Genomic DNA, 26,225 nt, shown 5'->3' with positions numbered 1-26,225 from the left:
GACTTTCATCTCTAATCCCTGCTATCTGAGAAGTCTGAGTTGTGATTAATAATCTTTTCTGTGCTAAGCACACATGAAGATTGCTCTTTGATTTGTGGCCCCTCTTGCTATTCACAACTCTGTCCTAAGACTCAAGGTCATTCATTCTTTTGCTCCAGAAGAAAAACCTTCTTCTGAAAGGGCATTCTTCCCCTGCAGTACCCCTGATTCATTTCATCATATCATAACTATGTGGGAATCCCACTATGCACTGCTCTCTGAACAGAGCCAACTTGTCATGAGGATTCTTTTACTGATGACAGGTTACTTATCATATCACAACTTTACTGGCTATGGTCTAGTTTCCTCTCAATGGTTATTTATTATTGGTGAGGTTGCCTTTCTATATGGTCAGTGGGGCTAATAAGTAATGCTGATAAAACTAATCTAGAAGTCACTTGGGAGTCTAATTCTCATGGCTGGATAGAATATGGAACACTGCCAGTGACTGTAGACCTTCATACCATATTTGTACAGCATCTTATCTGCCCTATCCTCCCTGAATTTCCAAACGCTTTTCTGTCCTGGTTCTCCTCTTACTTCTCTGGCTGCTCCTTTTCAGTCCTATTTTCTGGGTCATCATCCCTGTGCCATCCCATATAGTTGGCTGTATGCAGGAATTCTGTCCTAGGCCCTTTCTTTTTCTACAACAGGAATTTCATCAACTCCCCTGGGTTTAGATCATAATCTTTATATGGATGACTTATATCCAACCATCATCTTTCTTCTGAACTCTGGCCTCACCTTAACACCTGATTTCTGGGACATCTCTAATTGGATCTCCTAGAAACATCTCAAATTAAGGAGAATTTCATTATCCACTCATCTCCCCACCCCCAAACCCTGTTTTGATTTAGAGCACCAGTATTCATTTAATCTTTCAGTCCCAATTTCAGAGTCACTTTTGACAATTTCTTTTCTCTTATCCCTTGCATCAATCAGCAGTTATGTCTTGTTGCATCGACCTATACCATGTACATTACATGAATTTATTTTCCTCCACTTACACAGCCACCTATATAGTTCAAAACCTTATCTCTTCCTATTTGTATGATGACAATAGTTTTCTAAGTGGTCTCCCAGCCTTCGGACCCTCCCTTTCCAATCCATTTGTCATGCAATTGTCAAATTGATCTTCAAGTGCAAGTGTGACCATGTTGCTCTTACTCAGGAAGCTTTAGTGGAACCTTATTGTGTGGCAAGTAAAATTAAATGTGATTGCCCTATTATTGTCCCAAGTTTAGGGAAAATTAGCTGGGGGTTATCATATATTTCTTACTTAGAAAGTAGAGGATACTGTACAAGTTTTGGGCATTAAGCATTTAATAAAGCATATTAAATATTAATAAAGAGAGCACACATGACTCTGCTAGATAGTGTAAAGAATTGTTATTTGAGGTTTTCATGCCTCGGTGCGCACTGGCCTGGGGCTCCGCAAACTGCACGGTGCTCCACCCACTGGTGGTAGCCGTTGCCAGGGCTCTGGCACCTCACATCATCACCACTCATGGAGGCCTACATGGGCCTGGCAAAATTATAATGATTGGAAGCCTAGTGAGGGCAGTCATGGCTGGGGCTATGTGGGGTTTTTCTGGGATTGGGGGAGGAGAATTGGTCATTCTGGAACGACAGGTCTGCTGCGTATTCTCAGCTGATTCCTGGGCAGTGGTATCTTTTCAGGTTGTCTAATTTCCCTTTCCCCATTTTATTTCCTTTCCCTTGATCCTACTGATCCTGTTTGTGTGTTGTTGTTTTTTTTAAGTTCGTTCTTGTTAAAATAAATCCTGTTCTATTTTGAGGGAGGCTGCCAGTCTCCTTCCTTGCCCCAATAATGCGACGAGCCGCTTAGCTAGCACTCCCCAATTAAGAATTGTTCCCCACAATAGGAAAGCCTAGCTACGATCCTAGGGGAGGAAAGAGAAAATGGGCCGCATCTGCTCTCACCAAGTTCCAGGGTCAAGAAAACGATCAGTGAGCTTAGCTCTCTGAGGGAAGGCAGAGAGGCAGCCCATTCACAATGCTCAAAGCTAATTGGCTAGCATCATTCAAATCTACTGGTTTACTGGATTTGAGGGTGGTTCGCTGCAGTGCTTGCTGATGTCAGAGCCCAGAGAACAGATCCTCTGAATAGAGTTTCCCAGGTACACAAGGTCAGACTAGTCTGGAAAAATGGTCATCTGTGACTTCCATGTTTCCTCACTTTGGAGCAATTGATCAAAATGTAGCAAATGGAATGGAATTTATATTCATATTGAATGCCAGGATTGTGACCTAAAATTGTAAAGGATTGTGGAGTTCATCAGTCTCATCTGTATAGAAAACGGAAGCCTATGGAGGTTAGGTGAGCTGTCCAAGGTCATATGGGTGGTGACCCTCAGAGATGGATTTTGAATTCAGGTCCTCTGAATTCAGAGCCCACATTCTTTTCATGACATGCCAGTTGCCTCCCTAGAGACATCTGTTGATGTTGTATAGTTATATTATTTGTGTACAGAAGAGATCTTTGAGATTGTCTAGTCTCACCTTTTGATCTCATAAATGAAACAATGACCCTAAGGAACGAAATGCCTTGTTCACAGTCACACAAATTTGACCCCTTATCTTCTGATTCTAGACCCAGAGCTTTATCTACTACATCACTGCCTATACTTTTTCTATTAACAATTGAGCTAAAAGAGTTCATCTATCCCCAGATGTCCAGAAGCAAATATTCACGGCAGAGCCAAGGTCTCATGTATCTTTACTGTAACTATATGGACTTGAATAAATGTTATTGTACCCATCATGCAACTACATATATTCTGATAAGTGTTTAACAATTGACTTTCTGATTAAAAAATGTATTACACAGCATAATTTAAGTTTAATCTGCACGATTAAGATTTCATCCACTACTTTCTTAAGTTTAGATAATCAATAAAACAAAACAATAAATGAAGCCCTGATTTGTAAAGTTTGACCATTTCTGAGGTTTAAATGATCACATGGATACTTTTTGTTTGGTGGGAAAATGAGGGTTAAGTGACTTGCCTAGGATCACACAGCTAGTAAGTGTCAAGTGTCTGAGGCTGGATTTGAACTCAGGTCCTCCTGAAGCCAGGGTCAGTGCTTTATCTACTGCACCACACACATGGATAATTTAACAACCAGCTCTTAAGAGCCAGTAAGAGCTGGTTCCAGCATTCTCCGGAATGCAACTCTCTTTTAAATATTAATGGTACATGGCACTATCCCTTCTAAGAATCCAATTATATTACAATCAAGGTAATAATTTAGGAGAGTGACCAATGCCTTTAGCTAGTCTAACTTACTTTTTTAATACTTAGCAAATCTCCCATGTGCAAATGCTAAAAGCTTCTTGAGTGAGGTCTATGGAAACAAACGAGGTCTTTTTATTCTTATTTGCCATGCAGATTATTTCATCTACTGTGCTATTTTGTGATCTAAAACCATACCACAATTTATGCAATCAATGACAGCTAATCTGAGATGTCTTCAGCCAGGGTCTTGCTAACAAAAAAGGGCTAATCATTACTATGGTAGAGGTCCTTCTCAATGTTCTTATCTGTCATTTAGAATATGCTAATAACCAGCTTTTATGGGAAAGGGTGGTGGCTTTTGGCATTTTGTCACTGCTTCATATGTTTAGGAGAAACCTACACAAACAATTAAATACAATTTTTATTTCCAGTTAGAAAATCCCACCAGTTAAGTGATCAAGTCCTGGAGTTTTCCTGTACCCCAGGATTCCGAATGTTAATAACTTCTCTAAAAGTTGGAATGAAGGTAATATGGTATATTGGTTTAGTGTCTGTATTTTATAGATTTGTTTATTTGGGGCTAGATATTATACGGAGACATCTCCAACTGTGCCAACATGTATTTACTATTTATTTTTAAGTTGTATTCACAAAGTCTAGATCTGGCCATGCCATTCTTCTGCTCAATAAACTCCCATTTAAAGCCTTCTGTAACCTGAATCCAACCTACTTTTCCCATTATTTATTATACATCACTCCCCCACTCACTCATGATTAACAAGTCTGTGCTTCTTGCTGTTCCTTTCCCATAACATTCCATCTCTTATCTCTGATCCTCTGCACAATAGGTCTGTCATGCCTGGGATGCACTTCTTCCTCACCTCTCTGCCTCTTAGATTTCATCTCAAATATCAGTTTTTATAGGAAGCCTTCCGTAATCTCCCCAACTGCTATTATCTTCCTATTAAAATATGTGTATACACATAAAATCATTATTTAATTATTAGAATTATTAACATATATTATAGTTATAACTTATTAAATTATTTTAAAACTATTAAAATGTGTATATACATGATAGCTTCATCTATCATCCATCCATCCATCCATCTATCTATCTATCTATCTATCTATCTATCTATCTATCTATCTATCTATCTATCTATCTATCATCTATCGATATATCTATCTACTTGTCATATGAAAGGTAGTTTGGTGTAGTGCATAGAGTACTAGCCTTGGAGTCCAGAAGAACAGGGTCTTAGCTCTGATATATACTGCTTGTGATTTTGTGATTTGGCAATTCCCAAGTTTCAGAGAAGGTGATGACTTGCACAAGAAAAGGGATTTTCCTCATCTGGGGAATTCCTTATATGAGTGAAATCATGGGTACAGGGCTCAATCCATATTTTATTTCAATGCATATTTTATATATACTCATGTGGGCATATGTTGTTTCAGGAAGAATAGAAACTCCTTTATAACAGAGAGTTTAAATTTTGGGGGGCTTCTCATGAAACAGGTACTTAATAAATGCTCATCAATTGATCATTTGAATAATATAGTGTAGTGGAAGAATGCTAGATTTGGAGTCAGCAGAGTTGAGTTGAAATTCCATCTCAGTTTCTTCTTCTATAAGAAGGGGAAAATAATACTTACATTATCTTCTTATAGGATTGTTGTAAAGATAATGTTTTAGAATCCTTAAAAATACTATAGAAATATGAATAAATATTAGGTTGATTATCATATATAATAAACTCTATGGTGTCACAAAATGCACCTTATCCAACTTTATGAGTACCTATCATATTGTTTTGTATACATTTAGTATTTAATAATTTAATATTTATTCAATAATTTTATAGCAATATATTTAATACCAATTTATCAATAATAACTTAACAATGTTTGATTCCTGAATGAATATTCAGATTTTTTGTTATTGATAGAGTTGGTGTCATTCTCCTCTTTTCAAGTATAAACAGTGTTCAGATGTTAGGTCTATTTGGGGAATGAGGTATGAGATTAGGGAAAACTAACGTTTCTGGACTCTGTACTTGTTTTCCAAACCCATGCGAGCATTATCAGGTTGAGTCCCAGAAGATGACTGGCTACATGTGTCTCTTAGGTTTCTAAAGATAACCATAAGGAATTTTCTCCAATTCATTTTAAAGCCCTGATTCTGTTGTATTCTACCCAATATCAACTCCCAGTAAATGTCTCATCAGCATCATCAGTATTAGTGATAAGCTACTGTTGTTTGTCCTTCGTTCTCTTTTTTTTTCTGTGTGTGTCCTTCATTCTCAAAGAGGACCATGTTATAGGGGGATGTCATGACTTGAACTGAATGGGATTCAAGTGAGAGAGGGCTGTTCAAGGTGACCAACCTCACTCTCTCTTCCTGAGTCATCTTAGTCCAATGGCAAGATACATCAAGATGGCTGGAGGTGGACTCGGATGTTTAAGGCAATTGGGGTTAAGTGACTTGTCCAAGGTCACATAGCCAGTAAGTATCTAAGGTGAGATTTGAACTCAGGTCCTCCCAACTTCAGGGCCAGTGCTACATCCACTGAGCCACCTAGTTGCAAAGACAAACCAACCAACCAGCCATGTTTCCTGTTCCTGAAATAGGAAAACAACAACAAAACAACAACAAAAAGTTGGGATCTAAGGAGATGTTTTAAGTTGTCTCTTGGATAAGTGGGGAATGTATAAATTGTAGTATGTAAGTGTCTGAGGTGATATTTGAACTCAAATCCTTCCAACTTTCCACTGTGCCACCTACTGATTGAACCAATTAACCTTTAAAAATAGCATTTAGGGGGCAGCTAGGTGGTGTAGAGGATAAAGCACCAGCCGTGGATTCAGGAGGACCTGAGTTCAAATCCGGCCTCAGACACTTGACACTTACTAGCTGTGTGACCCTGAGCAAGTCACTTAACCCTCATTGCCCCACAAAAAAATAGCATTTAAACATATATTTCCTGAAAAAGATACAGCAAGAATCAATGTACATTAGGCAGTGGCACATTCTCCTCTCTACCACCTTGCCTCTTGGGGAAAGTAAGCTTAAATTTAGAGCAGTTGTTATTAGTTAATTGCTCTTGGTGAATTCACTACCAAAAGCAGCATAACCATTGAATAACTGGTTATGGATAAGAGTGTCTCAGTGACCAGATCTGTGCTGAGCACTGTCAAGAAATTCACTCCTCAGGACTGCATTGCTGGGCTCTGTTTGCCTTCTGCCAATCTCTAGTACAGACTCTGCTTTCTGGACATCTAGTGACTCATTCTTCCAACTTTTCAAAACTCACATGATTGCAGCCATTTGCAATATTCTTTCACTTCAGAGCAGGAAAAAAATAGACACAACAGAGACAGAAAAAAAAATAACCAGGCTATGTGCTCACAGACCACATGCTGGACATGGTAGAGAAATCTGAGGGCCTCTCTCCCCCTTCCCAGATGCTTACATAGTATATTCCTTCTTGAAAGAGTTATTGGACTGGTTGATGTCTTTTGTCACTTAGTTCTGTATCAGCAGCCGACAAGGATGTAAGCAAGCAGATAAGAAACCATTTTCAGAATACTTGTACATATTCTGAAGTAAAGAGTCAGCCCCCTCCATTGCACACATTTCTGGATGTAGCATTCCCAGGCCTCCATATAGGTCCCACACACATACAAGCTCTCAGAACCCAGGCCTTATTGGCCAATCTTCTATTGCACTGAAAAATCATTCAGAGTTGATGATTATTTTAAATTAGATACCAGAAACATTCTTATATGGTTTTTGGAGAAAAGCATAATTAGTTATATGTGGTTATGCTATTTACATTAGAATAGCTAATTCTTAAGGTTTGGTTAGTGTCTAATATTAATGTCATGAAGACAGTAGGCATCACCTGCAGACAACACAGACTGTGCACATAATACTGATAAGGAGACTCGCCACCAACTTAACTTGGATAGGCTCACCAGCAGTGAACAACCAATGATAGCAAAACTGGAAATGAGCCAACAAAGTTGTATTATGATAAACCTACTGCCATCTGTGAAACAATTTCTATTGAGGGTTGAAATGGACATGTGCTGAGAGGCAGCATATGGTGGGATTTCCACACAGCTTTGATACAGTGAGCTGAATTTGGGCCAGGGCAAAGAGAGAGGACCACTAAGAACTTACTAGTTGTGTGACCCCAGGAAAGTCACTTAGCTTCAATTGCCCCAGTGAGAGTGAGAGAGAGAGAGAGAGAGAGAGAGAGAGAGAGAGAGAGAGAGAAAGAAAGAAAGAAAGTGCCACAGTTACATGGCACTGGCCCTGGAGTCAGGAGGACCTGATTTCCAATTTGACTTCAGACACTTGAAACTTACCTGACCCTGACCTTGACCCTGGAAAGTCACTTAACCCTGATTTTCTTGAAAAAAAACCAAAACAAGAATTTATTAAGTTCCTACTATGTGTCAAGTCCTGTCTAGGGCCTAGACACAACTAGTTAAGTGTCTGAAGTCAAATTCAAACTCATGTCCTCTTGACTCCAGGACCAGTGCTCTATCTACTGCACCCTTATTAATTTTTGATAGTAACAGTCTAATCAGAGAAATTGGCCCAAGTAACTACAGATACCCTTTGTAAAGCCTGTTGCTACACACAACCCTAACTCTCAGATATAAGGTCATTGTGAAGACTCTGCTCCCAAAGAAAAACCCAGTTCTTGATGGTCCTCTCTCTTTGGCCACCCAAGTTCAGCTCTAGGGCCTAGAGATACAAAGACAACATTGAAAGATTCCCTGCATTTGAGGAACATACATTCTATCTAGGAAACTATGATAACAACAACAACATAGTAATAACTAGCATCTTTTTTTTAATGCTTTAAGGCTTTAAAGTGCTTTACATATACTATATCATTTGATCACAAGAGTTATTATTATTGACCTCATTTTTCAGATGAGGAAACTGAGGCACATAGTGGTTAAATGACTTGCCCAGGGTTACACAGCTAGTGTCTGAGAGTAGAATCACAGTTAAGTCTTCCCAATTCCAAGTCTTCTCTATCCACTATATCACCTAGCTGCTTATATACATATATACATACTTGTATGTATATACACACACATCTATATAGATGTATATATCTATATCGATATAGACACACAATATATACCTCTATATACATATACATATATAGATACACACATGCATACACATATACATATGTACATATATACATGGATGTGTGTATATCTTATCTATCTCATTCTAAGCTGATGCAAAATGAAACAAAATAAACATAGTAAAAGGTAATTTTGTTAGGCAGTAGCAACTGAGGGTTTAGTTAAGGACCCATGTAGAAGGTAATGAGTTGATTGTTCAGGGAAACTGGAGAGTCTGAGTTAGAGATAATGAGGCACTGCATTCCCGGCAGTTGTCCAACCTGTGCAAAGTTGCAGAGATGCAAAAATGGAGCACTGATGTGGGAGGAATGGCAAGAAGTATTCAAGTATTTTCATAATAGAGCCTGTTCTATCCTCTGTATCTTAATAAAAATACTTCAAATCTCATTCTTTGGTTTTTCATTGGTTTGAACTGGAGTCACTGGGAGACTTTTTGATTTCTTTACTTTCCTCCCTCCATTTACCTGCTTGGGATTTGAATTCCCATTCTGATTTCAGTTTAAGTGGGTGATATACAGATTTCACTTATCAATGCCATCTGTTTCTATGAAAGCTATTTCACTGCTAAGCAGTTGCTTGAATGATGTTCAGGTCTGCATGGGGGGTAATTTTCTGAATTAAAGTTCCAGTAAGACAAAAGCAGTATTAATTGGAGCAAAGATTGTTACAATTTGGCTACTTTAGCAATTTGTTTTGATCCTATAACAGGCATGCCATCTGTAGCTCTAAAAGTTCTGAGGGATGGTACAGCTTTTCAAGATTGATTGTTAATAAGCCTTTTCTTCTGTTACTAAATTATCTTCTCATTATATCTAGAATATTCCAAGACTAAGATTTTAGCTTTGGAGAATTTAAATAATTAATATCTGTAATTCCATCATCAGATGACTTTAACTGAATGTTTGAGGAGGTGGTGGTAAATAAATGAGGGGAGGGGAAGTAAGAGAAAATGATCTTTGAAATGGATCTAAAATTTTTTATGAGCTGGATTTCCTGTAATTCATGAAAACTGTTTCAAGGATGCTGAAAATATCCAGTCTCTTTGTCTCTCTATGAGCTAGTAGATGAGAACTGGCAAATTAGAACAAATCAATTTTTGTCACTTTCTGGAATATGTCATCCAGTGATTACATTCGGTGCATAATGTTGTTGGAGAGGGTTATTTTTGTCTGCTTGTTTGAAAAACAAAATACAGAAATAATCCTGATGAGAACTAGTAGATGAAAACTGGCAAATTATTAAAAAAATCATTTCCAGCCTTTTTTTTAAAGAATCCAGCGACTACACCTTGTACATAATATTGGAGATTTAAAAATTTGTTATAATGATATAATACGGCATAAATGATAAGATCTCTTATTACAATTTGAACTTTTTTTTTTTAAATCAAGTACTGAGTTCCTGGGATGGAATCAGAGGATCACAGATCTGTAAGGGATTTCAGACACAACTGTATCCAAATCTTAATTTTGCAGATATGGAAACTGAAAATCCCAAGGAGTTTATGTGAAATTAGGTACAAATCTAGGATCTGAATCCAGGACTTCTGATTCCAAATGCAGCATTTTTACCACTATGTCATATTATTTGACCCTGATTTTTTTTTATTACCCCATGTGAACTAAGATTATCCACTTCTCTCTGGACTTCAGTTTCCTGCTCTGTAAAGTGAGAAGTTTGGGTTATGTGGCATTTAGGGCTTTTTCTAGGAGCCTATGTTCTTGTAATGTAACTAGAGATACATATTTTCCCATCTGTCTCTCTATGTCTCTGTCTCTGGCTCTGGCTCTTTCTCTTTCTCTCCACACATACAAATATACGTATATAAATTCAGCCTCCAATTGCCTAGATTTTAATACACATCACAGTTACTAGTTGTTTGATTTTCTAACAGTGCACTTAACAATAACAAAGACACAAATAAAGAAATTATATGGTGACCTTGATAATTAGAATTTAATACTCAGTTACTTTAATGGAAAATTAGGTACAAGGAAGGTGAAAAATGCATTGAAAAAATATGATTTACAGGTCTTACAGAAGCACCACGTCTATATATATAATGAAAGCATTCTTCAATATCTTTAAGCATCAATACAACTTTTGATTCTTCCCCTATTTTGGAAATATGGCCCCACAATTAATTTTTTTTCAAGATACTAAAGTTTTGGTTTTTTTCCCCAAGAATCTTTTTATATTTTTTCACAATTTATTTCTTAGGAAATAAGTTCTCATAGACTTTTTTCTTTGTTCTCTCTCCAACCATCATGCTTCAGACTCTCCAGAACAACAGTTAAAACCCTCAGGCTTCTCACAGACTCCTCAAACAATGACAGTTCAACTGTCACTCCCAAAGTCCATTGCCTCTTAAAGAAACAACAGTATCTATAGTGTCTCTGAGAGAGGCTATTTAAGTTTGTACTACAGTCATTTTCATTGATAAACTTCTTAATAATTAAAAAATTATATTTTATTTTTAGCTTCTGTTACTTAAGGTTTCCCTTTATTCTCAAAAATAACATTTTTAGTAATTAATATTAAGCCATATTTATGCACGGGCATACACACATTCTGCAGATTTTGTTATCATGACTCAAATGTCTTCTTCCCTTTGCCCATATAGCCTGTCCTCTCCCATTGGTGAGTTTCTCATCAAATTTCCATTTTGAAGAAGGACCTAGACCAGTCAGGCTTTGTTCTCCTGAGGTTGGCACATACGCCCATTAAGTTTCTTCCTCCTCCCCTTTTCAGATAGATGCATTCATTGTCTTCTTCCATTGGAATGTAAGCTGCTTGAGGGAGGGAAATGTTTTTGTTTTATTTCCAGTGCTTAACATAGCACCTGGCACATAGTAAACAGTTGTTAAATGCTTGTTGACTTGATTTTAAAATAGTCATTGTATATTTGAATATAGAGTAGTCTCCCCTCCCCCCCCCATACTCCTTCATGACTGTTGAATTCATCATATTCTTTGCATGGTACTTATTACCCCTTAATACCACAAGTCCACCATAAATTCTTTTTCAATATTTTTCAATAGTATTCTGTCCTTAAAGTCAGATTAAGGGTAGATGTGAATATGAACTCTTTTTGTTATGACATAACTTTCATTTCAACCAATTAGTCATAGTTAAGGAACATGGTGGAATGAGCATTAGAGACCCAGAAATCTTGGCTTTTCAGACAATTAGCCATTGGAAAAGATTTAGAAAGACCATTAATCCTTTGTTTAGCCTTCAGGGATTAAAGTCTCATCAAATAGGCACAGGCAAAATTTCCTGTCATTATTACCTGTTAATTATAAATTGGATGTTTCTTATCATTTGTTTAACTCCTAGTACCATTTAAGTCTATTAACTAAGTTATTTTTCTTTTGCTTAGAGTATATTGAGACTTAGGTGTAACCTTTGTAAATCTGAATTTTTAAAAAATCCATTGAAGTAGATATAATTAAGAAATGTACAAGGGTAAAAAATGCTACACTCTACTATATTTCTCATCTATCTTTGTTTACTGGAATCCAGCAGTTATTTTTATTTATTTATTTATTTTTAAATGGGGCATTTGGGGTTAAGCGACTTGCCCAGGGTCACACAGCTAGTAAGTGTTAAGTGTCTGAGGCTGGATTTGAACTCAGGTACTCCTGACTCCAGGGCTGGTGCTCTATCCACTGCGCCACCTAGCTGCCTCCGGAATCCAGTAGTTATAATAAAAGTCTTAATAATAACTCTAAAATACAGATCGATTCATTCCTTTTAGGCAGCAGTTGCTGAACTTCCTTATTTTGCTAGGGAATCCAGAAACTGGACACAAGCTTAAATACCTGGGGAACTGTGGGATACTGATATTTCTATGGTAAGGCTCTATCTGATCTTTCTTTGACACCACCTAATGAGATTTCTCAGTTGAGGATTTCCTTTTAAAAAGAAAGAGAAAAAACCCATCATTTTGCTATTTCTTTCAGATATACTGTATATACACTGATATTTTTTCAACTGTTCTTTTCCAGGTCATTGCACTTAACTTAATTTTTTTTTTTCTATTTGAACAGAAAATCCAGTATCTTATCCTTTACATTGGATTTTGATTCAATTTCTCTGCTCTTCCAACTCCTCAACTCTTGCTTGTATAAAGTAAATGCTCAGGGCATTGTTTGTTGTTGCCATTAAGGCTGGTTTATTACAGGGCAAGATGTTTGCTTCTGAGATACCTTATTCTTGTTGAAGTCTAAATCTTAATACTTGCAAAGTACCCTGTCATTTATTGTTTTCATGAAACAATTTCTATTTGTAGTTTCTCCATTTTAACCATTTTCATGAAGATTTATCAGAATTTCTTATCATTTTATCTTTTTTAAATATTATTTTTATTGTTTAGAATGGGCCTCCTTATCTTCCCCAGGCTAGAAGTTCAAGGGCCGCTAGTGGACCGGATCTTAATACTCATCAGCACAGAAAATTTGACTAAATGGAAGGAACACAAATAGGTTCTCTTTAGAGAGACAAATAATGGAAGTAACAAGAAACATCCTTTTATGGACTACCTTGTTCTTCAGTTCTCATGATGAACATTTGTAAAAGGCCCATCAGGATGATAACTGCAAATTCTGTACCAATATATTTTTCAGAAGATTAGGAGGTAAAGAAATTTTATGATGAACTTGCAAGGCTCCCCCAATTAAATCAATATATAGTTTAATATTCAGTTACTTCAGTGCAAAGGTAATTTGTAAGTAATAAGGAAGGTCAAACCATATATTGGAAAATATAACTTATAGACCTCACGGAAACACCATGACTATATGTGATGAATATATTCTTCAAAGGAGGAAAACATTGTGTAAGGACTAGACATGGCTGGAAGAGAATAACATCACAAAAATCACATTGCTTATATTTTAGCAGATGGTGATTGGTTATGAAAGTGAAAGTAGTTCCTGAATCATCTCAGCTTCTTGTGTATATAGTTGAACTATTGACTTGTTAGAGCAAATAACAAAATAAAATCCAAACTACAAGAAAGAAAAAAAAAATGAAAGGACATGGCAGGATTAAACAATTCCAATATAATCTATTTAAATCAGTAATTGAAACTGGAAACCAGAAACTGGAAATTGGATAAAAGGAAAGACATTGACATAGACCATCACCATTTTTTAAGTTCAACTGATAAAAGTGAATTCACATAAAGAGGTTATCAACAAAGTGCCTAAAAATGACCTTACCCTACAATTGCTTATTCATCTTTCCAGGCAGAGAGGGCAAGAAAAAGCAACCACCGACCAGAATCTAAACTCACTTGTAAAATTATATGCTAGTGTATCATGGAAGATTATGACCACTTCTCAAGAGAGATTCATGGTGGAGGGAAAAACAGGTTTACAAAAAATTGGAGGGACCCAAGTAATATAGATCAATATGAAAAAAAAAGATGATGAAACTGGAAGGAACACAACAAATAGGAAAAAATGAATGTTCTATTATATTATTTTAACAACTATTCTCTCCAAAAGGGGCAGCAGAAACATCACATTTGGATTGGGCTACATGCAGAAATAGAAATCACATTAAAGAAAACCTCTGTTGTGTTAGATCGTGAATATCCATGTCAATTAAAAAATAATAAACATTTTTATTTAAAGTTTTGAGTTCCAAATTTTATCCTTCCTTCCCTCCCTTTCCCTCTCTCCTCCCTGAGACAGTAAGCAATCATACATAGGTTATACATATACAATCATGTAAAACATTTCCATATTAGCAATTTTTTTTTCTTTTTTTAGTGAGGCAATTGGGGCTAAGTGACTTGTCCAAGGTCACTCAGCTAGTGAATTTGAACTCAGGTATTCCTGACTCCAGGACCAGTGCTCCATCCACTGTGCCACCTAGCTGCCCCTCATATTAGCAATTTTGTATAAGAAAACTTGAATAAAGGGGCAGCTAAATGGCTCAGGGAATAAAGCACTGGCTTTGGATTCAGGAGGCCCCGAGTTCAAACCTGGCCTCAGACACTTGACACTTACTAGTTGTGTGACCCTGGGCAAGTCACTTAACCCTCATTGCCTTGTTAAAAAAAAAAGAAAAGAAAGAAAGAAAGAAAACTTGAGTAAAAGAAAAAAATTAAAGGGAGAAAAATAGCTTGATTCAGTCTGTGTTCAATCAATATCAGTTCTTTCTTTGGCAGTAGATAATAAACTTTATCATTAGTCCTTTGGGTTGTCTTGGATCATTGTATTGCTGACACTAGTTAAGTTATTCACAGTTCTTCACTGAACAATATTGCTGTCACTGTGCACAGTGTTCTCCTGGTTCTGCTCACTTCACAATATGTCAGTTCATACAAATCTTTCCAGGCCTTTCTGAAATCATCCTGCTTTTCATTTCTCTCTCTCTCTCTCTCTCTCTCTCTCTCTCTCTCTCTCTCTCTCTCTCTCTCTCTCTCTTTCTTTCTTTCTTCCTTCCTTTCTTTTTGCGAGTGAATGAGGATTAAGTGATTTGCCAGGGTAATTTGTAAGTAATAAGGAAGGTCAAACCATATATTGGTCATACAGCTAGTAAGAGTCAAGTGTCTGAGGCCGGATTTGAACTCAGGTTCTCCTGAATCCAGGACCGGTGCTTTATCCACTGTGCCTCCTAGCTGCCCCGCCAGATTAATTTTTAACAAATTTGAAAGGGATTGTCTTATGCTTGGAAAAAATATATGTTATTACTACCATAATAAAGACATTAAGAAAAGTTATTACTACCATAATAAAGACATTAAGAAAACATCAATAATTACTTTGCCCATATACATACTTTTCTATCTTTCTGATGTTTTTTTTTATGTAAATAGTCTACATAGGTATAGACAACATCCATAATGAAGCTATGAGAAGAGAACAGGGAGACATTCAGATTCACAAATAATATTCTACAGCAGACCACATATTTGAAGTCATATCAGGCATACCTGACATTGCAGTCAATGTTTGAAAGGCTCAGAGACCACAAGATCTTGCTTCTTTTACCGCTGCCTATAAAAAGCACTTGATTTAGTAGAGTCAAATACTATCTTAAAGTATGTCTTATAATAAGATATCTACCATATCTATCTATCTATCTATCCTTCCATCCATCCATCATCTATCTGTCTATCTATCTATCTATCTATCTATCTATCTATCTATCTATCTATCTATCTATCTGTGTTTACACATCAGAAAATATTCTGGGAAATATATAACAACAGAAACAGTCTCATTCAATAACCCTCTGATTTTTAATATTCAGTAAGGGATATAACAAAAAGTGGTATCCTTGCTGGAAATTTTTGCCATGGTTTTGGGAAATGTTCATTGCAGAGAACAAAAGGAAGAGAGATTCTCTAGATGGTGAAATTTTCCATATGCTTTTGCTTACATGTAACATTTTAATGATTACATCAAACTCCAATACATGGCAGAGCCTCCAAAATGAGAGCTGTCATTACTCAATAGTTGAGTCTAATTCCACAAATCATGATCCTAAGATAACCTTATCCAATGACCCTCTGATCATCAATATCAAGTGAGGCATAACACAGACACACATGTGCTCTCCAAATGAGTTCACTACCATCATGGTGAGGAGATCCTGTGCAGATTCCAAGTCAAGCAGGAATTCCCTATAAATGATGACATCTTCCAGATACTTTTTATGGACTGACATTCCATCAAGTCTTAGACCATTGCAGAAGCTCCAAAATGATATTCATGATCAGTCAAAGAATGCCTTTTATACAGATGATGATATAAAGGTGAGAGGCAGCATAACATAGTGGATAGAGTAGTGAGTATAAAGTTCAGATTCTACTTCACGTACATATTAGTTGTTATAACTTTGGATACCCCAAATAATTTGCATACCCCAAAATATGTATACAAATTAAACATTCTTCTTTTCTGTTGTCTTTGCTTTTATTAAGGAGATTAATCAGGAAAGATCTGAGTTTGAGTCCTGACTGTGACTTTTACTGCCTTTGTAATCATGGGCAAACCTTTTAATCTCTTTGAGCATCAGCTTCCTTATCTGTTAAAAAAAAGTGATTTTTAAAAATGAAGCTAGATGTAACATGCTCCCAGCCCCCCCCCCCCACTTCTCAAGGATTGTGAGCCAATTAAATAATTTCAGGAAGGTGCTTTGAAAATCTTAAAATATAATGCAATTATCATTTAATTAGTTGATGATATTGCTAATGACAATAAGAATAATAAGAATGACGGGATGGTTCCACCTTTAAACTTAAAGGTAAAACCATGATTAGAGATTCCCATGCTTGGGGAAAATGCTGGATAGGACATTGTTGTCATTGCTGGAGAGTCAGCCACCTATCCTTCAGAGACTTGGGATTGACAGTAGTTGGTGAAGTGTGGTGGTAAATGAATGAAAAAGCATTTATTGCTTTACTATATGCTAAGTCCTTGGGATACAAAAACAAAAGTGAAGACAGTTCCTGCCATCAAAGACCTTAGAGTCTAATAAGGGAATTTATAGTCTAATCTCACTCAATCTTGGGATGAAATGAAAACATACCTGAAATTCTGTGAGCTTGAATTCTGAACCAGGGAAATGGGCAGAATAGTAAGAAGGACCATTGCCCATGGCTAGGTAAAGGAACTGAAGTGGTCTATGGATTAGAGTTTCCAGACTCCACAATGCATGGCAAGACTTCTGGGGTGGTGTGACCATATATGTACCCTTGTGTGGCAGACACTCTGGGACAAAGTTTTGGTCACCACACTCTAGATTTAGCTCCATTTAAAGGTATCTATTATATAGCTTAGTAGCTATTAACTTAAAGAATTTGCTGACTATATGGTTTGAAAATTATTCCAAATGAACTCCCAACCCATAGCCAAAGCCAACATAGTTTTTTATATAGCCATTTTCTTGAATCAGCATAGCAATTTTATGATTCTATAATGATAACATCCTTACTCTTGTTTACTGCATTATATTATAAGCCCCTCAAGTGCTTTGTTTTGTGCTCCAAGGAGTCTTATAGGCAGGAACTATGAGGCAGAACTAATCTGTTTATAACTCAGTTGTTTGAATTGAACTGAATTGCATTGAATTGAATTGAAGCTAGATAAATCAACCATCAAGAAACAGTTGTATAGATGGCAGCTACTAAATCTTCCTCTTCAGGAATTTCACTGCTTAGAGGCTAACCTATGTTAAGTCAATCAATCATCCTAATTTCTATAATCTGTGGCTTCTCTAGGACAGGTTTCAGTGCCTTTCAGAGTTGCAGTTATGAGGATCAAATGAGATAAAGTGTGTGAAAGTAAATGGCAACAAACTATACAAATGTAAGGTATAATTATTATTAATTACTGTCTTGGATAAAGGCCATAAATACTGTCTTTGAGAGGCTTTGATTTATTTTTCCTAATGATGTGCACAATGTTCCTACTTGACCCAACTCAATCCTGTTTAATTATTTCCCAATTAAGATCATCATATAAAAAAACCCACACAAAACCATCTGACATTTATATTTTGCCTTAAGATGTAGAAAGTGCTTTACAAACATCATATTTGACTCCCACAAAAACCCTATGAGATAAGTTCTATTCCTAACACCATTTCACAAATGGGGACACTGAGGCTAAAAGCTGGGACTTACACAACTAGTAAATATAGAAGGTGAGATTGGAACTTTTGCTTCTCCTGACTCCAGGATGAAGTTCTTTCCACTACACAGCTATGTTTCTGTAGGAATCACAAGTGAGAATGTATATATGTCAAGTGATTTGCAAACTTTAATAGTAGCTCCAGTGTCAACTTGTCAATAAGGTTTCCTCAAATGATGCAGATCAGAACCTATCTCAGTTTGCATATCCTGTGTGACTCTTGTTCCAGTCCTTCTATAAGTTCTCCATAAAGATCTACTATCCATCACCACTACAACCTCCCTCTCTTCCCTTATCCTTCTTTCTCTCTTTCTCCATTCCCTCTCCTTCCCCTCCCTTTGTTCCACCTTCTCTAAACCTCTTCTTTAACTCCATTTTCCTTTCTTTCTTCACTCATTTTCTTGTCCCCATCTTCTTTCTCCTCTTCTCCTTTTCTGAACTTCTAGTTCAGAATCTGAAAAGAGAAAATGGTGTGACTCTTAGAAGTGTAGTTTTATCACCTACAAAAATAGTACTTAGTTATTATGATCGTTTTTAATGCGTATTATTATTTAGATATTGGGTCATTAGTAGAGCTATTCTAAATTAACTGGGATTTATAACAGTCCCTTTCCTAAAGAAAGCATTAAATATTTGTCAGTATTTACTATCAAAGGAAAAAAAATAGCCATTTTCCTACTGAAAGAGTATTGGTGAAAATAATAGAGAGGCAGAATTGGTGTAGAGGTAAAAGGAAGGAAGGAAGGAAGGAAAGGAGGACATAAGGAAGAGGATAAGGAAGGAAACAAGTATTTTTAATACATACCTATTGTGTGCCAGGCACTGCGCTAAGTGCTTTATAAATATTTCCACATTTGATCCTGACAATAACCTTGGGAGGTAACTGCTATTATTATTCATAGTTTACAGTTGAGATGAGGTAAACAGAAGTACTTGCCCAGGATCACTTAGCTAGTGTTGGTCTAAGGTTAGATTTGAATTCAGGTCTTCCTGGCTCCAGACCTGGTAGTCCATTCATTGCATGCTGAACTGGGACTAAGAAGACCAAGTTCTTAGGCCTCACTAGGCCTCACTCTGTGACCTACTTCCTCTGTGTGCTTGGGTAAGTTACTTACTGTTTCTAAATGAAGCAGTTAGACTAGATGACCTCAAAGCCCACTTCAGCTCTAAACCTATGATGTTAAGAACTTTGTTAAAAACTTGCTTCTTTCATAGGGTAGGAATAGGTATTAAAGCAGCTCCTTCTGCCAGTGCATGTTGGCACCTCTGCAACTTAAAGACTTAGAGCTGCCTGGAACGTGTTAAGTTGAATGGGGTCACATGCCTAGTGTTGGTGAGAGGCTTCCCCTGAACTTAGATTTAATTTTCTCTGAGGCCAACTCTCTCTATACTATGCTGACTCTTCTTATTACTGCTTTGATAAGTAGGCCAAACACTCTCCAATACCAGGAAGGAAGGAGCAATACAGTTTAAATATATATATATATATATATATATATATATATATATATATATATATATATATATATAATTTTAAAATTATGGAATACAATGATTTCTATAACATAGTATAATAAAAAAGATGATTGTACATGAAACTGCAAATCTATTATGTACAAATTACTTTCCCTTTAAAATATATAATAAAGTTATCATGTAAATTTCTTTCCCCCTTCCCTTCCAGAGATGGCTACCATTAGACACAAATACATATATATGTATATGCACATGCATGCATATGTGTATATGTGTATATGTGCACATATCTATGTGTATGTATATATGTATATATGTACACACATATATATGTAAAATCATTCTACACATGTTTCTATTTATGAGTTTTTTTCTCTGGATGCATACAGTGTCTTTCTTCATATGTCCAACAGATAGGCTAATAGATAACTATCTAGCAGCTAGCTAAGTTATAAACTAGGGAAGAGGAACTAACCTAGTTTCAGGTCAGGTTATTCAGGGAAAAGAACTGAATTTAAAAGAAATTCTGAATTAGTCATAATTTACATTTCAAGGATTTTTGTTTGTTTTTTGTTTTTTGTGAGGCAATTGGGGTTATGTGACGTGCCCAGGGTCACACAGCTAATAAGTGTCAAATGTCTAAGGCCAGGTTTGAACTCAGGTCCTCATGACTCCAGGGCCAGTGCTTTATCCTCTGCATCACCTAGCTGCCCTCATTTCAAGGATTTAAAAAAAAATTACAAACAAAGCTAAATGTCCTTTCTTTTTCTTTCTATTTCATATTGCTATGAAATATAGCACCAGGCTTGGAGTCAGGAAGACCTTAATTCAAATCTGGTCTCAGACACTAGCTGTGTGACTCTGGGCAAGTTACTTAACCTCTTTTGCCTCAGTTTCTTCCTTAGTAAAATGGGTTGTTGTCCTTTGTTCTCAAAGAGGACCGTGACATCAGGAGGTGATGTTATAACTTGCACTGAATTGGATTTAAGTGAGGGAGGGCTGAGTAAAATTGTGATAACAATAGAACGCACCTCTTGGAGTTGTGAGGATCCAATGAGATAGTAACTAGAAAGCACTTAGCACAGTGCATGGTACATAGTAGACACTATATGTGTGTGTGTGTTAGTTATTGTACAATATTGAAAATGATTCAAATAGTTTTCTGACTCCTCCTAGATAATATTTTTAGGCTTCATTTTAATGTTTTTTGCAAAGGATGCTACTTGGTGAATATTGTTCATTACCTTTCATGATCAAAGTACTTATTCTACCATGCAAGAGATATTGTGAATATGACTAGTTCTTCCACCCCCATCCTAAGCCTTTGCATATCTATTATGTTTGTTTGTTTCTCTTTGGTTGTACTAGTTAGGACCATGGAGAAATTGAATTTGTCTTTTCCAACTCACTTCTGCTTTCAATTAGGGTTGACAAAGGACTTCCCCCTTTGCCCAGCTAAGGAAGATTATATGCTAGACTCAAAGTGTCTTGTCCTGAGGGAAAACCCCCCCAAAAACAAAAAGAAGAGTCAGAGATTTAAGTAAAGATTTACTTTTCTCTAATTTTCAAGATACCTAAAGTATTTTCTTTTTAAAATAGAGTATTCTTAGTATCTGTGAGAGGTCTTAGAGATCATGCAATCAAACTCTTTCATTTTACAGAGGAGGAAATTGAGGTGGAGAGATTTATTTAGCTATTGAGTCCAGTTAAGATAGCCAAACAAATTTGACAAGTTCCTTTAAAAGAAAATTCTTCTTTATCTCCTTTTCCCCCTTTCTCTACCTCTAGGCTCCATTGACTGCTAACTTACTGGTTAATGACTGGAACTGAATGACAAGTGTGGCAAATGGCAATATCTAACCTCTTCACAAAAAGGATTGATGTTTGTTCTTTAAACCTCAAGTTAGAGAATCCATGTTTGGAAGCCTTAAACAGCCAGTAATTAACTTTAAGCACCCCCAAATAGTTCCCCTGGGTTCCATAACTTATGCAGAATCAACTGGACTACAATGTTGGATTCCCTCTCACACTCCCACCCCTTCCATACAAAATCTTTTGTTGTACATTATGATGAATATTGAGTGTATTTTGACCAAATATTAATCACAAGGGAAATACTTTGAATTGAATTTCTTATAGAACACCATGAGTCCTAATTCTCAATACTTGACATTCTACTCCTCTACATGTCTTTTGATCCTCCTTTAAAAAAAATACTAGGTAGCATTACTTGTCATAATGTGTCATATATCTTTAATGTTATAGATTTTTTTTTAAAAAAGAATCATCCCCATTCCTGGAAAACAATTCTCAAGTTCAGGCTCTACTGGTGGTGTGATAGTAGCGTTGCTTCTGTACATGCACACATATTATGTTGTAATTGAAAAACATCAATTGAATGGCCATCTGTGGTGGACTCTACTTACTGTGTTCTGGAAATTAATGATGCCTTTATCGGGGGAATACTCTATGAAGCTGCGTGGCATATGCCTAGTGATGTTATGTGATTTCATAGTCCACAAACCATAATGTTTCAATTTATTCAGAGGTATACGCGTCCAACAATGTTGAGTATTGATCCCTTTGCACCGTGGAACAATTTGAGTGTTGCATAATCATAGATGTGAGCTAGAAAGAGACCAGGGGGAAAGCTTAAAGCAAAGTGAAGTGGGACAGCAATGATTTGAGTCATTCTAGTAAATTTTCACATATGAAAAGGCACAATCCAAAAAAGACAAAAAAAGGGGTAGGTGTCTGCTTTTTAAAGTGGGGTTTGGACCTTAGTTATACTCCCTTGCTTTCTTTCTTTCTTTCTTTTTGTTTGTTTCTGGTTTTTTTTTTTTTTTGTGGGGCAATGGGGGTGAAGTGACTTGCCCAGGATCACACAGCTAAGTAAGTGTCAAGTATCTGAGGTTGGATTTGAACTCAGGTCCTCCTGAATCCGGGGCTGGTGCTTTATCCACTGCTCCGCCTAGCTGCCTCCCTTGCTTTCTCTTGACTGAAGAACTCATGCTAATATTTTCTTCCCCTTCCCCTTCCTCTTCCTCTCCCCATCCCCCAACACACTTATTATGACTTCTGGTTGTTTCTGATAATTGCCTTGAATTTGAAGACCAAAACTTTCAGTCTAATAATAATAATAATTAGTCCATTGAAGCCAAACAGTCAGAAATTCTAATTATGCACTGAAATATGGGAGGCTGAGAAAACTGAAATATTCTTCTAAAATAATTCTGGAGTTGGCATTTAAGTACCAGGGGATCATAATATGGACTACATTATTATAGGAATTATAATCCAGCTGCCTGACTTTGGAGAGGCAGCAAGTTAATTAAAAATTAACCTTGTATTTTCAGCCTTAAGCCATTGGTGAACCCCAAGCCAGGTTAGTTCAGGGATAATGTAATTTTAAAAATCATCTGTCAGGGATATTTAGGAGGCATTGAGGAAAGACGAGGGTTGCTTCAGCTTGTGAAGGCAAACATTCATGAATGAAGAACATCTTTTATATTTTTGCCTTCAGAAAATAGTAAAATAGGTAGTGGTGGAAAACCTAGGACTTTGTGGTTAGTTATTGGAAATTGTTATCCTCAGAACCCCTCAATGCTCTTAAAAATCGTTGCAAACCTTAAAGAGCTTTTGTTTATCTGGGTTTCCTCTGTTGATGTTTACTGAATTAGAAATTAAATTAGCATTATTATGAAAAGCATTTTTTAGCTCATGGAATCCCTAAAAGGGACTTAGAGACACCCCACCCCACAGAAGTCCCTGCATCCCACTTTGAGCCCTATTATTCTATTTTTTAATTTTTAAAAAATTTTTTATATTGAATAGAATTTTAGAGCATGATTAAAATCCAGTCTGCAGGGGAAGCTGGGTGGCACAGTGGATAGGGCACCAGCCCTGAATTCAGGAGGACGTGAGTTCAGGTTCAGCCTCAGACACTTGACACTTACTAGCTGTGTGACCCTGGGTGGGTCACTTAGCCCTCATTGCCCCAGCCCCCACCCCAAAAAAAATCCAGTCTGCACTCAAATTCTGTAGCTGCTTTGTTGAGTTTCAGAAGACGCTAGTTTTTTTTCTTCTAAAGAACATTCCTACTTCTGGCTGAACTAGAAAACATGGTATAAAGAGGTTCTGGATTGGCCCCCTCACTTGCTTCACATCTCTGGGCAGATGCCTCAATTTCCTCATTTGTAAAAAGAGGGGTAGGACTGGTTCATGACTAAGGGGCGCTGAAGCTTTAGAGTAATTCTAGGAAGCTGATAACCTATTTCACTTAATACATTTCTCTAGCAGCAATGGAGCATTCTGCCTTTTGGGTCATACTCCCTTTCCTCCTGGGATTCTCCACTTTTTCTTCACTCCTTACTGTACTTTACCTTCATTCAATTCTGGGCATCTGATTTAGTTTCCTGATCCAAGATTCCATGGCCTTTCCAACATAGAAAGCCCTAGTTTGTTGAAATAAACAGAAGCCTAATGTAAACTCAAGGAGGGTTTTCTTTAAAAAAATCTTCTTCAAAGAATAGCACTTTCAAAGTAGGTTTATGCTTTGCTTTAATAGCATGGTCTGGTGCCTTTTCCTATGTTAAGTAGTGGGAACTGGGTTATGGAAAGGGACAGACTTAATTCAGAATTCAGAAGATAGTATTTGCACAGGACTAAAAATAGCATTTTTCATTTAAAAATATACATTGACTTTATGTATTTCCTTTTTTGTTTGAGCCAGGGAGTCATTCATCCATCTGAATTTTGCTTAGGCTTCAGTGGTTGAGAAAATTGTCAAATAAAAGCAATTACCTAGTGTTTTGAAATAATTAATTTATAAAAATATTTATAATTATTAAAATATCATATCATATTTGAGGAAACCTCCTAGGGTCATCTCTCTAATCCAATCTGAGCAAGGAAAAGTTTTTGTGATAGAGGTTACTAGGAGGGCCATAAGCACCCTTGGACTTTTCATAGGAATGTGCAATGTTTGAAGGGTAAGTTATTCCAGTGGTTATTTAATTCATCTAGTTCATGTGAAGCAAGAATTTCTCCTGGAGCTGAAGATTTTCAGGAACTGGGAACTCATTATTTCTGAAGCCGTATTTTAAATATGGATAAATTGGATGGTGTACTATAGTGCGAACACTGCCTCCCCCCAAAACCAAACCAAACCAAACCAAACCAAACAAAACAAAACCCAACACAGGAAGATCTGGGTTCAAAGCTGGGTTCTCACACACCTATTTATTACTTAGTGTCTAGGTGTTAGTTTCCTTGTATGTAAATGTCACAGAGAAATTTACTTCTTCTGCCTGCTCTAAATGAACTTGTCCTCACTCACATTGATTGCTGTTCCTCTTTCTAAGGGCTGGAAAAGCACAGTCTGGTCTAGAGTTATGGAGAGGGGAGACATGAACCTTAGAAAAGTTCAGCTTATGAGTTATTTCTTTCCCTTTTTCAAAATTGTGATACTTTTCCATTTCTAGTCCTAAAGTTTTTAAATTGCTCAATTATTGATACCTGAGCATCTGGGGGAAACCCCTACCCAAATAACTTACTTAAACTTATAGTTATTTCTACATATAAATATATAAAATTTCTATATATTGCCTAGTTGTGAGACAGTAAAAAACACCACATTATTAAGGGGAAATTGTGGCAAAACAGTACTTTGCAAACTTGACATTTCTATATAATTGGGAATTATTATTGCTATTTTTTCCTATGAAGATTTTTTAAAGAAAAAAGGTGGTTGGAATATGCTGTATATAAGGCAAACTGCTTCCTATAGGTACAGAGATTGGTTTTATAACCTTCCATTACTGATTGTATAGCTCACCTAAGTAATATATGTTTGTAGGTATGTATATAGATATACATATATACACATATATGACACATACATGTATACAGGTAAATAAGAATCTTTATGTGTATACATGTACATATGTGTGAATATCTTGGCTATATCTATATCTAGCTATCCATACTCCAATTCAAATTTAATGTAAACACAGAAGACCTAAGCTTCTCAACTGAATTTATTAAAAGTATAAACTAGTTATATACAAGTTCTTGAGAAGCAACTAGGTGGCTTAGTGGATAGAATGCTAGGCCTGGAATCAGGAAAAACTAAGATAAAATTTGGCTTTAGATACTTACTAGCTATGTGACCCTGTTTAAGTCTGACTCAGTTTCCACAGGTATAGAATGAAAATAGTGATTGTATCTTTCTCCTAGGATTGTTGTGAGAATAAAATAGATGATATTTATAAAGTGTTTTACAAACCTTGAATCACCATATAAATGTTACCTATTGTTATTATTCTTAATCAATTTGGAAGGAATGAAGTCCTTTGATCATTGGATAAAAGCAAATGAGCCCCCCAGAAAATCCTTTTGAATTTGTTCAAGAGAGTTAGTCATACTTTGTATGGATATGGATAAACTAGTAAGCCAGTTTGTGGGTTTGATCAGCCCAACATCAAAGCAGTCAGATTTCAGGAGCTTCTAGGTCTAGGGGTATCTTGAGGAGGCTTACTCTTGTGTCTCTCCATGAGGGCATCGAGGAAGTGTTGGGAATGACCAAAGAGGGACTATTATATTACCTCTCACCCTG

Source organism: Dromiciops gliroides, chromosome 3 (assembly GCF_019393635.1).
Source record: "Dromiciops gliroides isolate mDroGli1 chromosome 3, mDroGli1.pri, whole genome shotgun sequence".
In the NCBI taxonomy this organism is placed as follows: Eukaryota; Metazoa; Chordata; class Mammalia; order Microbiotheria; family Microbiotheriidae; genus Dromiciops; species Dromiciops gliroides.
The sequence above is the reverse complement of the archived record's forward strand: the minus strand, read 5'-3'. Positions refer to the sequence as shown.